Here is a 16,093-nt window from a genome sequence, read left to right on the forward strand (position 1 = left end):
TTTCAACACTATTTTTACTTCCACCATAAAGGGGGAAGGGTCTTGTCTTTCGCCGTCCTTTCTCCTCCCTCCCTGCAGATGCCTCGCCGGCTCTGTTCCTGTGAGACCCCGGACACAGAGCCGTCGTGACTCAGCCAGGAGAGGATCTGACTCACCTCCTGTGGAGTCTCGGCACTTAATTCCCACGAAGGTGTTGCACAGAGATGCTATTGTGCGTCTGATTAGGCCAGACGTACGGACTGAAGGGGCGGGAGGGGGGAGCGCGACGCTCTTCCTTTGGGAACACTGGGTTATTTGTCTCTGAGAAAGTTTACAGTACTGGTCCTAATTCATCTTTTAAGAGCTCATTCAGGAAGCGAGACTGCATATTGATACGTTTGTGTGTGTGTGCGTGTGCGTGTGTGTGTGTGTGTGTGTGTGTGTGTGTGTGTGTGGTCTATGATGAATAATGGCTGGGGCAGACCACCATGGTCATGTGTTTTATACGCAGATGGCCTCTTAATGATCTCATGGAGTCTAAAGTGACCTTTGGGAACTGCCTTGTCAGACATCAGACATGCAGGCCGTATTAAACTTAACTGGCTGCACTTTGATGATTTAATCATTTATTATGTCGTAGAAAAGGTGAATCAAGAAAGCGGGCGAAACTGCAGACACAATGGATGGACCTGTTTGAGATACTCATGGAGAGACAACTTTGAGTAAAAAGAGTCTCACAGTAGACTTAAAACAAAACATTTTTAACAAAATCTATATGATTTCTATTTACAGTGTGTGAATTGTTTGGAGCATCTCATTGTAAAAGATTTTAATTGATATACTGGAATATTTTAGCTGAAACCTGCAATTTGATAAACCCGACAATGGGGCATCAGTTTAAATGAGTTGTTTTCATTTTTCTAAAAGGAAGAAACTAAAAAGACAATAAATATTTCTGACTGGAGAAACTAAATGAGTGACAAAAAACTTTTATGCTGTCCAATATGTAGATTGTACATAGAGTTGAGATCCAAATTATTCAAACACTGGGCAGATTTAGGTTTACTGAAATGCTTCCTTTGACTGGAAGTCATGTCAGCAGGAGTCCCAACTTGATTAAAGATTAGGGTGATGGCCGGGGGGGGGGTTCCAACAGAGGCGGTGGCCGGGACACCACTGGACACCCCAGGTGTCAACCATGATGACTGTCAGATCACTACAACTAGCATTCAAAGGTATGTGAATTCAATATGAAACAAAGACAGAAATAATTCATGTTTGCCATCAAAATGGCTAATTACCCTTATGACGCCGCTCTACGTAGGTAGAGATGAATCAGGAATGCACTTCCTCTTTACACTCGTCTTCTGCTAACACTTTTTATAATACAGGCAGATGTCATCTGCAGCTCCGTTCACCACTTCACAAATTACAGTTAATGTGTTATTCTTTAACTGCAAGAAGGAAAAAATATTAAGTTATGGAAAAATCAAAGCTACATTTAAAAAAAAAAAGTACTACTTTTAACTGAAACTCATATTTGAGAGGGCTCATCAGGAAATTGATCATTAGCAAAACGGATAGTTTTCTTGGTCGTTTTGGACAGTATGACCCCTGTGACAGAGAGAAGGTCAGATGCCGGGCGAGTCGTCAAGAAAGTATGTTCTTTAGGTATCAGCTTACTCAAACAGAATATTTTCCTTCATTAGTATAAGAACCCCCAAATCGCCACCCTCTCGTCACCACTTTTATGAAAGTCTAGCTCTGCCACGGTCTTCCAACCTCACAGGCATGGAAAAAGAAATCATCACTAAAGATACATGATCAAAATTATTAGAGGAAAGATGCAAAAAGTCAGTCAGAATTAGAGGAAAAAGCATAACTGCTGTAATGACTCTAAAGGATTTGTTAATAATTATTTTTAATTCTGTTTAACCATAAACAGATACATCTTTTTTTTTTTTTCTTTTTTGTTTTTTTATATAATTTCCATCTCCTCAAATCAGAAGCCACCTTGTTTGTTGAATTTGAATCATTTGAAAGCTAAATTTGTCAGGAATAAGTTTAGGCTCAACTGCAACTACATTAATGCGCATGGATGTCTTCATAGACCCGTGCATTTCAACGCTTTGATCAAATCAAAAAAGAGACACTATGTTCAGTCAACTGCAGGTTCATAAAAATTGACTGAAAAGAAAAAGAAAACCTTGCAATTTTGTCTGACAACGTGAAACAAGAGCTGCTAGGAATAGCCTCGCTAAGAGGCTATTTCAGCGACCATGGCACAAGCCCCTCTCAGGAGAGGCGTTAGCCCCTCTCCTGTTGCTTGTTGGAGGCCTGTTGGAGGCAGGAGACGGGTCTGTTGGAGTCAACAGCTCCCTCTCCTGTTGCTTGTTGGAGCCCTGTTGGAGGCAGGAGACGGGCCCGTCTCCTGCCTCCAACAGGCTCCTCCAACAGGGCTCAAGCGTCCGGGCCAACGCAACAGGAGAGGGGCCTCCAAGTTTCACTTGAGACACTGGAAACTAATAGAAGCTGAAGTTTCCAGGTCACTGTGTCGGACTGACTTTCACATTTGTCTCGACAATAAAACTTTCACTCAGACACCATCTAACAGTCACCATCCAGTCAGACCAAGAGACGCAGCGAGTGCAAACTGCCGCAGTGTGGGAGGCAAAAGTGGAAAGCGCAGTTGTTTTGCTTGCACAACCTCTCTCTGATGTGGACCGCTTCAGACGGAATTCATCTAAAGTCAGTCATCTGGAAAGACAGCTGAACAGAAGAAAGAGTTTGTCCTTTGTGTCAAGCGGACGACTGTTTAAGGTAATTCAAGAAATACCTGAATTTATTGCGGCGTCCTAATTTGCAACAACCCCCCTAGATCCAAGATGGAACTCATAGCTAACTACAGATATTACTGACTGCCTTTGATAAGCGAACAACTGTACGTGACCTAATGAGGCACGTCATGTAGTGTAGCTTTTAGAAAGAAACGTGATCATCTGCTGGGCTTTTTTTTTGTATTTATGCATTTGTTTTCTCGGCGAAAGCAGTGCTTGCAGATTTGCAGAGGCACCGTGTCTCTCTCCAGGAATCAGAGGGGTAGACCCAACGCTGAGACACATGATGCAAACAACCGGCGCAGCAAACAGCCACACCGAATGAAAGGTTTACTCTTCTGCTAAACCTGACCTACATGCTTCAGCCTTCTTACTTTTTTTGTTTCCTAACAGAACCACAAATCAATGCAGTTTATTGGAGTTTTATGTGATCGACTAACACAGCGCTGCTCATAGTTAGGGGAAAATAAAGAAAGCGGGACATGAAATCACAAATAAAAATAGAATATAAAGTGATTTGTATACAGGCCTTTGGAGAATTACATTTGCAAGTCTGACTAAACTCCCCTTTCCAAATGTTTAGTCACTGCTTTTCTTCTTAAAGCTCAAGCTGTCCTTTCAACAGATTCTCCCACATGACCTGTGGACCTTTGCAGCTCCCCCAGAAATATAATGAGCCTCTCTGCTGCTTCTGATAAATGTTTTCCTGGCCCTCCACGTCAGTGTAGGGCTGACATGAAGGCCCTACATTCATGTCAGTGTAGAGCCAGGAGAAGGTGGAGGGTCAAGCCTTGGCCGGTTTTGTGTTTTATGAGTGCAATGCCTACTAAAAACAGACACAGTTGATACACAACAGAACAAAAAGCGACTGAAATGATATTCTGACTTATTGAACATTTATGTATTGCTAAGTCAGCAGATCTAATACCTGCAGTTAGGAATAAAACTACATTTTTATTTGTTGAAATTTGATTTTACAGGTAAAATATCAACTGCTCACAATAGTTCATATAAACAATTTTATAAAAAAATTCAACTGAAATCCTCCTTTATTTGTCCCATTATCTTATACATATGTCTATTCAAATTAAAAGCGTACTTTAGTGGACTTTAAGGGTCTGATCATTGCAGGAATAAACACAGTGCAAGGTTTAGCTAAAGAAGCTAGATTATAAGAACAATTTGTCTATTATTGCCAAGTCTTTGAATTTAACTTAATTTATTAATTTGCTTATTTTCTGGTTGATCTCTTGTTCTTTTCTTTTACTTGTTTAGAATAAATTTGTAGGTAAGTTATTTTAGCTTATGTATTTATTTTTTGTGTGTGACATGGGTATTTCACATACAAATACAGAGGTGTCAGGCAAATTTGTATGCGTGTGGGTGGTCGTATGTAGGTTCACCAGTCAGTCAGTCAGTGGGCGAGCATGTGAGGCACTCAGCCAATCAATCGGTCACGCAGGAACCAGAGCAGGAGAGGCAACAGGGATCCTGTGAACACGTACTCCACTGTTTGCCTGCAAAATTTGAATCATTTCATCACGGAACTGCATTTTTGGACATTTTCTTTCCCCGTACCTCATGAACCGCAAACCCGCGGTGCATCGAATTACATTCACCTCGAGTTTGATCACTCTAGAGTTTTCTCATTTGCAATGGTGTTCCAGATGATAATAACTAGAAGAAGAAAAAACACAGGAAGAAATTGGAACTGCTTACATTTTCAGCAATTAAGTCATATTGAGAGCTGGTCTTCCTGATACACATGGAAACCGGATCACAGGCGGGGTCTATTTAAACCCGACAAAACACGGGAAAACTAAAGATATTAAAAAAAAAATTTTAAAATAAAAACCATTACTTTATAAAAAGTTCTCAGTACGAGACTAAACACCTGCAGTCACCTCTTTGTCATGTCAGAAGTGGAACAATACTACGCAACCCAATCAGTAATCACTGTAATAGGTGTTAAACACAGACACACACACACACACAAGACTAATTATTGCCACAGCTGCCTCCACCGGGCTGATTTAGTGTGTGAACCAAAACCTGGCTCTTTCTCACTGCTCCTCCTTTATTGTGTTTATAAAGGGTTCTAATCAATGACAGCCAATCAATATCTGAAATTCCCAGGAGGCAGAGTTTTAAGTGATCATCCATGGAAATAATAGCGATGCTAAAGACTCGATTAAAGGCACTATTTCTGAGCTAGAGGGCACAAATCCCTCACTAATTTGAGGATTTGGAAAATGCTGCCCTCTTCTGGCTTCAAAGAGAAGTTACATTCGAACCAGCAATAGGAGCTTAGTCTGACATTGCAGTGGTAGACAGATCAGATGTCTGACTGCCACTGCAAACAGACATCTCAGCCCTCCTTAGATTGGGCTGATTTGATCAGCACATCCCACAGACATTCGACTGGACAGAGATCTGGGGAATCCGGAGGCCAAGTCAACATCTAGCATTCGGTGATGCGCTTCTCAAACCTTTCCTGAACTAGTTTTGCTGAGTGTTAGGACACATGCTGCCGTCAGGGCATACATTTTCCATGAAAGAGTGTACACATTTCTTATGTGGATGCAATGAGTCCTAGGAACACATAAGAATAGAAAGACCAAAAGTCATTCAGTGGAACACAACCGTCTTGACCCTCTTCCCTTTTTCCCATTGTCCATTCTGTTGCAGTGTTTCCCAGGTGAGCCATGCACACACATCCAATCACCCAAATGATGCAAAAATAATTCTACTCATGGTTGGTTCTTTTGGCATCAAACAGGGGTCAGCATGGGCATCCTGACGGGCTTAAAGTTAAATATACTCCCATAAGCAAAAAGTGGCAATGCTGCAAAAAATTCCAATCAAAATCTTTCACTTGACCAGCAAGTGTGAGACTTTCAGCTGTCTTTGTACCGCAAGTCTGGGTTTCTGGCAAAAACATAAACAGTGATCTCAAAGCTGCTTCTTCAAAGATTCAAATGTCTTTCACCTGACCAACAAGATTAAGAGGTTCCCTTACACGGTGAGATGACAGAATTAAGAAGCACATTTTTTTTCCTGCCATACCAATTCTAAGAACTAAATGTTCACACCAACAAATAGGTACCCTGACCATTTCATCGGTGAGTCGTGCAAACGTTATGCCTGATCAGCTTAAGTCTCACTGGAATGGATAATAGAAAGGCAGGAGTGACTTAAATAACCTTTTATTATGACTCTATTTAGAGAGTAGCATCTCTAAAAAAAAAACAGCAACACCAGTGAAGCTGTGATTGCAATCCACACAAGATCACCAAACATAGCCCACAACGGCATTAGACTCAAATTAGCACTGTTCTCCAATGGTAACCACAGTCTCCAGTTCTTAATCCAACAAAAAATCTTTGAGGAAATTAGTCCAAATCAAAGGTTTAGTTTCTGAAACCTTTGTCCAAACTGTAAGAGCTGGTCAAAACTAAATATTTCTTAGAACCTGGATGTAGATATGTAAAAAAGCTTTTAAGAATCCAAGCTGTTTTCTACATGCAGTCACATTTCTAGAAGGCAAAGATTTAGTCCATTAAACTGTGTACCGTTTTTAAATCTTGGGAGCATGTCTTCAAAAGCCCCAGGCTTTGCCAGTGTGGTGAACTAAGAAGGATGTCTGTGAGATTGGCGCCCTTTTAACTCAGACAGCAGATGGAGACAGAGAGTAGTGAAAGACCTGGCCCTCAGTGTCTGGCTCAAGCCTTGATGGTAAATTGTTTGTTTAAACGATTTTTATAATTACATGTTTGTTGTAATCTCTCAAAAATTAACAACAAGGAAGTCACTGTCTAATATGAAAGGAAAAGAAAAGCTGATAAATCTTCCAGACTAACAGCTTTACATTTATAGTTTCAATATTCACAGCAAACACCCATTCCTCTAGACTACAGTGTGTACAAATATGACAGAAACCCCACTACAGATCGCTGACATTCTCATTTGCATGCTCCCTTGTAGCACTTAGCTACAAATCAACTCAATTGTTTTCTCTACAGTTTTGCTTTCATTGTAAGATTGAAACTTCTTTTGCTGCAGCAAACACTGAGCAGAAACATTGCCTTAGGGTTCCGTCTTATGTGACAAATGAGCTCTTCCACTAGAGGGCAATGTAAATCAACATAATGCAAAGCTTAGAGAATCTAGAAATCAAAACTACAGTGCATCAAGAGATTTTGTTCTCTCTTTTTTCTCACATCCTAAGTCCGAGGAGTTCTCTGACAGATAGTTGTGTCTTCATTTGCTAACAAGCACATATCGTAACCTTCCTAAAATAATGGCCAAAGTTATTTTTTGACAAAAGATGATTTAGGAAAATACAAAAAAAAAATCAGTTTTGACAAAAAAAAAAAAACTTAGGCCATTATTTTAGGAAGGTGACGTTATTCAAGACCTGCTTTTAAAATGCTCTGTGAAGACTGCATGAGAAAAATAATCAGTACCTGAAGCTGCAGAAAGTAATTTCTGTTTAATGCACCGTGTCATTCCCATGACCTTTGATCCTTTCTCTGATGGCGTACTGACAGGAAATCCTCCCAACATCGTTGCATGAAATACAAAGGAGAGGACGCATGAAAGAAGAGGCAGAAGCTTTTTGCCTGAAAGGGGAAGCAATTGACAGATGAAACCTCTCTTCTTTTTATGAACAGAGTTTCGCGCTCCACCACCACCACTTCCTCTGTTGTGAAGCTGACGGGTGCAGTTCTTTACTGGAAACCAGTAGCTCTGACTAAGAACACCACAGTAGTATTGTATGGCGAGCTTGTGGCAGCCGTTAGTTGCCTAATTCAGATTGTAAGACAGTTAACCCCTTAAATGGCATCTACATGAGAACCGTCGCATATCCTCCATGTTTCCCAGGCACACGCTGTGGCAACGTCTTACTGGAAACCAGTGGCTTCAACTGTAAACTGGTATGGTGCGGTGACCGTATGATATTCGCACGCAGCAGGCCTGGGTGTGGGTATAGGTGTGACTGAGCTACGCTGGCTTTGCAGGATTTGTTCTAGAGTTCAACTACTGAAATCAAACAGAGAGCCGTTGAAGGCATGAGAATTCGTCCTCTTGATCTTGCTTGGCCGCTGAGCATCGTCTAACTGGCGCCAGTGCAAGACTTCGTTCTCGCCAGCAGATTAAAGCAAGTCACATGTCAAGCCTTTTGACAAAGACCTCGTAAGAAAGTCATGAACTTCAAGATGATGACAGTGAATTCGTGCTTCCATTAAATAAAGTCTGAATACTATCAGAGGCACCTTATGTGTCATAGATGGAGTATCTAAAAATATACAGCCATCACACGTGCAAAAGAAGTGATGTCAGCCAGACTCAGAAAGAGACACTGAAGCCACAACCAATGAGCACACATGCTTTGATATCCACCATAATAAGATACTTTTTGCCCAAAGTTAACTTTTTAAACAGAAGATAGTGTAGGTCAGTTCACTAACACACCATGTGCACATTGATTTCAAACAGCTGGAATGAAAGACACGATGCATGCTTACAGTACCTTCTTACTTCTGCAATTTGCACCTTCACCCTCACGCCTGCATAAAAATGCGCCACACAAGTCAGTAAATACTGATAATAGTTCTTCTGCAATCTATAATGCAAAATACTCACTGAGGCAACTGTCTTGTCTTGTGAAACACTTTTTGTGGTTTTCTTGTTCTGCGTTATGAGAAAAGACTTAGATTCTCATAAACCCTCAGGCTCGAAAGCTAATCAGTTGAGTGTCAAGCTACAGACAAAGCTGCCGTTCCGAGTTCCTGAAAAGCTGAGATATTGAAGATAGCTTTTTTTTCTTTTTAATTTACTAAAATTGGCTGTATCACAATGTAGCTCGGCGTTGAGTGCAAGAGAGGAAGTGCTACTGTCCCTGTGCTGCAAGCCAGACCTACTTGCATTTACGACCACTGAATTGATGCTAAGCTTCTTGGCTAAATGTTCTGCTGTGTAGTTTTTTTTTTACAGTGATTTCTAAGAAAACACCCAAGAGTAGCTGAGTGGTGTTTTCTTGCTGGAAAAGGTTAAACACTTGAAGATCTTATCATGTTCAAGTTCAAAACGATTCACAATATTTCTCCAATCAGAAAATAATCTAAGATTTGAAAGAAAGAAAGGCAATAAGCAGAATCCATGTCGATTGGCTAGTAACAATGAAATAAACTCGTATTGCAACAGCTGGTATTACAAGAAATAGCTTTCTCAAGAGCTGATTAAAAATTCCTCAGTGGTAATCGGTCTTGTTTGTTGCCAGGAAGAGATGGTAGTTTAGGTCTTTCTGGAGGTATGGCAATCAAAACCTCTAGCTGTCACTAATTGGTATAAAAGCTTATTTTTAATTGTTCTCTATAGTTCTTCCTATAGAACACGTATGCTAATGGTTGTACAAACAAATAGTATTCACAACTATTTGTTTGTTCCAAATACAACTGGTGCAATAGCTAATTTGGGAACGCTCATTTGTTAGCAGCAAGATGGGACTAGCCAGTCTTAGTTAGCATAGCCAGTTCACATTTTCAGTAAATGCTTACAAAAAAAAATCTCTTATAATGGCCAAGTGTTGTTTTTTTTTAATCAACATATCATCTTTGTGTGCTTTCTTTTTGTAGTTCTTGTATAGTAAAGAACACGACTGAGGAGGAATGCTAGGATACATTATGTGCTATAAAGGAAGTTAGACTTTTTTCAAATAAAAATGTCAATACAACCAAAGAGAAAAAAGAAAATGGAACCAAGTAGATGTAACAAAGCGGAAAAACCAACTATACTGCCAACTAACTGTACTCTGTAGTTTTATTAAGATTTAAGGAAGTTACTAGCAGCTATGAGATGCTAACTGATGCTAATCAAATGTAGTTAGTGAGCTAGTCCTCATTTTAAAGCTAGTATAGCAGGGTAATACATTTTCTGTCATAAACTCGGAATTTCAAGATCAACTCTTGGATCATTTAAATTTTTTGTTTAGTTTGAGTATTTTTCATAGAATCTAAGGGGAATATTGACTATTTTAATTCAAACTTGACTGTAGTGATGCTAGGCTAATTTTCTCCCCCTGTGAGCCCAGGGTTTGATGCTACAAACTAGAATAAAGTCATCCTAGATCCAAGTGAATACAGACGAAATATGCTGTTTTAGCCATAGCAAGTAATCATACTTTCCAGAGTGTTAAACTATTTATGTAAGGGGAACAGCATGCAGCTTTGACAGAAAAGAGAACATGAAAATGGAGTCACAGCTGCAGGGTTTCAACACTGGTTATTTGTAGAAAGTGCAAGTAAAGTTCCTCATTCATAACATAACGTCAATCATAAAGGGACTAATTTGTTAAAGGCAAAACTATTTGAAAGACCCGTGTTGAAACCCAGAGGGATTTTGTTATTATTCATTTCTAATCTGGAAAATGAAACTGAATGATTAGAGACAAAGTTGTCAAAGTTTGAGCCGACAATGAGAAGACAACGAGCGAGCTGACTTGTGAAAAGCTTTAGTTGCTGCACAGTGGTTGACGCAAAAGCTGACTTTTGTCAATGCAACCTTAGACAGGAGGCCCGCTTTCATTTGAATGAACCACTTGTGATTTGCATTTTTGCAAATCCTAATAACTCCATGTTTGACTCCTAGCAGAATTAGCTGCCGGAGACGTGTCGACAGCGTGCTCAGAAAAGTGAAGTGATCCATCTATGGCAGAAAAGTCAGATGAGGTAAAAGTCGGCAGTGTTAGGACTGCATTACGGCTAATCTTCATCGCTGCGTCTTTTCCAAGAATATGCATAATCAAGTTATTATAAAGGGGTTTTTTGTTGTTGTTGTTTTTAGCACAACTACAGCACTAAAATTAGCAGTCCCCTGCAAGAATAATCTTACAGCTTTTCTGGTCTGTCATGAAGATTACTACAAGAAGGAAACCTGGTAGTCACACCAATTCGACAATTTTAATGTATTTTCCCCAGAACTAGTTGCTTTCCTTGGGGGTTTGAATCTACAAAATGGTACACGTTCATTTTAGCATCTAGGCCATGTCACAGTTTTATATTTCAATCTGGTTTTGAGGCCCCGTACTCGTACTCATGCAGCTATGTCATCAGCTGCACGGTTTGCATTTGCTGCATGTGGGTCATCTGAGAAGGTCAAAGTGTGTTATATTATTTATCTTTCTTTTATTTACAGGCCCTTATGCGGTAAAATAGTGTCTCAGTTTCAGTTGCTAATAAAAAAAAACCTTGATACATACTAGAGAACTTTTTCCACATATTCAAGCTTCCGTTCAGTGACTGACCTGTTCAATTCTACACCGTCCCAGTCATGTCCAGGTGGGACAACGCGGAAAGCATTTAGGCGTGACATGTTTCTAGAGCTCGGTTTCCTGCGTGACCCGTCAACCACCAAAGAGAAGGTTTACCGCGGCTCATCCAGTCAAAGACTGAGCCGATAACTTCAGCCGCGCCTCACCTGTCTGAGACAGTTTGAAGCCGAACTTTAGGTGACCTTCACAACTTTGGCAATCACTTTTGCTCAACTTTGGCCTGAGTTTCCGGAGCAACATCTTGCATGCACATTTCCCTCTAATTTGCCAACGAGGAGGCGCAGCACGCACAAAGCAACCTGTAATCAGTTGGTTCCGGCTTTGACTTCATTTCCATGCTTACCGACTCGCAACACAAAGGACGAGGGAGGGAGAAGTGGAGGGAGACATAAATGGTGGATCCTTAGCCAATCAGCTGCTATATGCAGAAAAGGTTTGCATAGTATGCAAACCTTTTATGCTAACCATTGTTTACAAATCCAAAATCTAAAACAGGATATTATAAGTAGTAACAACAGGGGAGGAAAGAATTTTTATCCTCCTGAGAGAGATGGAAATTGACCAAAGCAGCAGGTAATGTCTGCATCCATCAAATATTACTGAGAAAACACATTAGTACTAGTAAGACTAAAGTCTGCACACCATCACAAGTGTTTCACTTGTGTTTTGTTTAGTAAAATTAGTTCACCTAAATGGCACTTCTTTGATTCTATTTAATACTAACTTAACTTAATAAATGTATACCACCCTTCCTGTTTTATTGCCATTTGCAGCTCGTTTAAGAATTATTGCTCTTCCAACATTTTATATCAACACTCCAGAGCAATTTTATTGTCCAAGACTGATTGAGACCTTTCTGCTACCAAGACATTGCTTCAAGAAAAATTGTGCTACACTAAGAAACCACTGGGTGGCACACTAAAGCAAGGTAATCTCAGTTCTGAATAAACTATGTCAAAACTAACCCAGACTTTGGGGAAGAACATAAGTCCACTGGACTTATGCAAAGAGGATTTATCAGAAGAGTTCCTTTAAAACTCAAGAATGTACTCACACCTCGTCTGAAAATGGAGAATACTTTTGATTATGCCCCATGGAGACGTACTGCTGCATGTGAAGTGTGTGCAGAAACTTATGTTGCTTCGCTTTGACGGTGGCTGCAGAGTGTCTGCTGTTGCACCCTAATAGGGGTTAACTAAGGTTAGGTCTGCTAAAAGATTCTAAACAGTTATCATTTTACCTGCAGTAAGAAGCTGCCTGTAGTTTTATGCATACCTCTATATATGAATTACTTCAACAAAAACGCTTTACACATTGGTTTCGCTTATTTTATGCAGAAGCCTCATCTGTTTCCCCTGTAAATGCTTTCTTGGCTTATGTGAAACATGACAGTATAGCGTTTGGAAATCCCTTTAACGCCGCCGTATAAATAAACGAGGCAATGCTGTGCACCTTCTCAACCTTACCATAATCTAGGTTAAAAATACTTCTTACATAATCTAAGATCTTGTCACTGAGGTATTTATAATTCTGCATCAGTTAACATCTGGCAAGACTTTACAAGCCTCACTTCCTTTTGCATCCAGCATAGCTGCTGTGGATGCAAAATGGCCCAAGTGACAAGAGGAGGTTTGTGCTGCGAAGGTGGCCGAGCAGCGCATCAGGCAGAAAATAACGCGATAAAACCACAGAGCAAATTATCTCAAAGTACAGCCCTCTGAATAAATGCGAGACCAATAAAATATGCAAACACACTCCCTCGCTTTGTGCACACACAAACACGCGCATGCATGCTCACTCTCACATAGTTTCTCTTCCTCTCTCTTTTAAAACGCACTCAATATTCAGCTCATATCCGGGTTGACAGTTCTGCACCACCTCAGACTCCAGCCACATGAATGAAGGAAACAGGGACAGGGAATCCCCATGTCACTCATTATGAAACTCTCACACACACTTCACACCGCCAGGCAGGGTTAATGTACATGTTCAGTGGGGGTGAGCAGAGAAGTCGGTTGGCGGCAACAGGGAAAAGAAAATGTGAAAAAGGAAGGTAAAGCAGAGTTGAGCAAAAAAAAAAAAAAAAGTTTAAAAAAAACACCTGATGCTTTTTTGAGTGTTTGAGTTTTGCATGAAAGAGAGAAAAGTTACGTCTTTTCTTAGAAAGAGAAAATAGTAAGAAGAAAAATAATCAATCTAAGTGTGACAAATAAAGATGAAACACTTTTTAAAGTCAAAAGGTAACTTCAAATATTGAAAACAGGAAATTGATGTGAAAGGAAAGTGAAATAGATCAGAGGAAGGACTATTTTTCAGCTAAAAACCACATCTGCAAGTTATTTTGATCTGACATAACTGTAGTATTCCCCAATAAATGTTGTAAGAAGTTACATGGTTCCAATAAAATGTAGCTTGAAAACTTTCGGGAGGTTCCTTCAAAGTTCAGTGGGAGGCTATACGTTCAGTCTTGGGAGAGAGATACGAGAACTAAAACCTAAAGGTCCGACGTTACATCCAAATCAGACAGGACCATTTACAATAGTGGGTTTAAGAGGATGAGACCAGATTTGAGCTCAAATGTGCTTTAAAGAAACTCTTTTCTGTTCTCAGGTCAAGTTCAGGTAATACATTTCTATATATTTAGAAAATGTGCTAAGGGGCAGCTTCTGTGAAACAGTCAGTAGAAAGCTCTGAGGGAGATACTAGCTTTAGAATAGTTAGCAACTAACGCTTAGCCAGTCGAGGTATTCTTAGAGAGCGCACAAATAGTATCCATCGTTTTTTTTGTTTTTTTTGTCAGCATTTTCTACTAGACTCAAAATACTGCACTTCCTGTCTCATTTCAAAATAAGAGTCTCAAATGCAGTAACAAGAATTCAGCCATCTTAAAGCCATCTCCTTCACATCTGTGGCTCACAATAATAGTTTATTACCAAGAACAGGACACAGATAGAGACTGCACAAGACTGAGATAGACTCCGAGTTTGAATATGGCGTGCAAAGCATCCTGTGACACGGCTAATAAAAGCCATAACGCAAGTTTTCTTTCTTTTTTCTAAACCAAAAGGAGTATTTTTGCAAAAAGCAAATGAGATTGTTTTATTTCTAAAAGTGTAGTTTCGACAATACAACCCGGGAACTTATTTTCACATGACGTCTTATTCCAGTTGGTGCTTTCTTGTGTACTTTGAATTGGTGCGGATATGCACAACATTTGTGTTGAATCCAACAGAATAGGCTGGGAGGTATCAATTCAACCGTAACTGGACAGACAGCTGAGTCCTGACGCCAAGGATTTAAAATCTAAACCAAACAACTTTAACAGAAAATATAACCCTGAGAAAAAATATTGAATCAGCCCAAAATGTTCAGCACTTTTCCTTCACAAAAGCGGCTAGTCAAAAGGAGCATCCCCACAGCATCATGCTGCCACCATCGCATCTAAATATAGGGGCTGACGTTGATCTGCAGTGTTAGTTTCCTCCACCCAGTATTTTTTGCATTTAGCCCCAAAAGGTCTTGTGAGTGTGCTGTGTCCGCTGCATGGCTTGTGTCAAACATGGGACTTCTGTAGGCTTTTTTTTTTTTTTTTTGTGCCATTAAAGGCTTTCTCATTAAGGGCAGTTTTGAAGACTTGACAATAAAGAGTAGCTAAGTCGCGGACTTGAAAAGTCTAATTCTGGCTCGTAGAGGAACTTCAAGCGCCCCGTGAACGCACCACGCGACTTCCCGAGAAGCCGGAGAATGCATTAATAATTTAGGCGACGCCCATTGCATTCCGGCTTGAGTCTCCCATAGGAGGTGACGCAGGTCTCAAAGATAGGCAGCGAGATTTTATAGAAATATATAGGGGTTTTTTGTTGCTGTTGTTGTTTTTAAGTTTGTGGATGAAGATACAGTTACTGACAGGTGCTATGATGTATCACGCGGAGCTACTTAACCCCGCGTCAGGTCAAGCCATTCAATAACTTAAAAAATAAAATAAAAATAAAAAAGGAAGAGGAGGACCTGCATACTATCTCTGTCTGACACCGCACACTTCCTTTTCTCTGCACAAACCGCCCATTATGCATGAGTGAACGCTGCACGGCCTCCAGAACCTTTCAGCTTTTCAAAACTCCAACTCTGATGTGTCAAGTGCAATTCAAAGAAAAAATATAGTCGTAGCTGCAGTCTAGTTGCAAAAAAAAAAAAAAAAAATCAGGTTAGGTAAATGCATCTTCATCAAAGTCACAGGCACAAGCTGCTTCCTCATTTGGGCTTTGAAGGGACCGCACAGCTGTGAAGTGGAGACCTTATCTGAACTTTTTTATGCGTTTAATTCATAGAACAAAAATGAACTCACAGACTTACCCCGAGTCACTGGCGGCCAGGCGCAACTTTTGCATGTCTTTGCTCCTTTTTTTTCTTTTTCTTTTTTTTCTCTCTCTCTCTCTCTCTCTTTTTAAATCAGCCAAGCATTTACGAGGCGCGCACTGAACACCAACATGACCTGACACATTTTCTTTCACTTTCAAACTTCTGCAGGTCGGAATACATTTTTAAAAATCTCCTCTTCCCCTCCCACCGCCCCCATCCCACCTGAACGTGAGCTCCAGGAACCCATGTGCGCGCTTTCTGTCCCATCTCTCCCCCCGTAACCTTCCTAACTGCTGCACCAGCCTCCCCCGCTCCGCTGCGGCTCCACCATTCATACTGAGCCCGTCTGACAGACTTGCAGAGCAATAGATTTTCGCATTTCTGGGCACACCCACCGGTTCAGACCTCCCATTTGTGCCGCAGCGGAGAAGGCTTGGTCATGAATGGAATTCTCTGGTTCCCGGATGAGCCGTGATCCCACGCTCAGAAGCATGCAGACATTCCGGAACTTTAACACACAATGCAATAAGTGATGGCACTGATTATGGTGAGAAATGGGAGAAAAATGAAACCTTCTCTTCCGTAA

At 40.5% G+C, this 16,093-nt stretch overlaps 1 long non-coding RNA gene across 3 annotated transcripts in view; it reads right to left on the reverse strand.

The window, feature by feature from the left end:
• Positions 1-15,723, reverse strand: part of LOC114138597 (uncharacterized) — a 92,779-nt gene extending 77,056 nt beyond the window's left edge. For 2 of the 3 annotated variants that reach the window (XR_003594242.1, XR_003594241.1), the window contains exon 1: positions 15,502-15,723. This is a non-coding gene — a long non-coding RNA (uncharacterized LOC114138597). Of the gene's footprint in view, positions 1-15,493 lie in introns of all 3 variants that reach the window. The other variant, XR_003594243.1, reaches the window with a different exon arrangement.
• Between the last annotated feature and the right edge of the window lie 370 nt (positions 15,724-16,093).

Source organism: Xiphophorus couchianus, chromosome 22 (genome assembly GCF_001444195.1).
Source record: "Xiphophorus couchianus chromosome 22, X_couchianus-1.0, whole genome shotgun sequence".
Classification (NCBI taxonomy): Eukaryota; Metazoa; Chordata; class Actinopteri; order Cyprinodontiformes; family Poeciliidae; genus Xiphophorus; species Xiphophorus couchianus.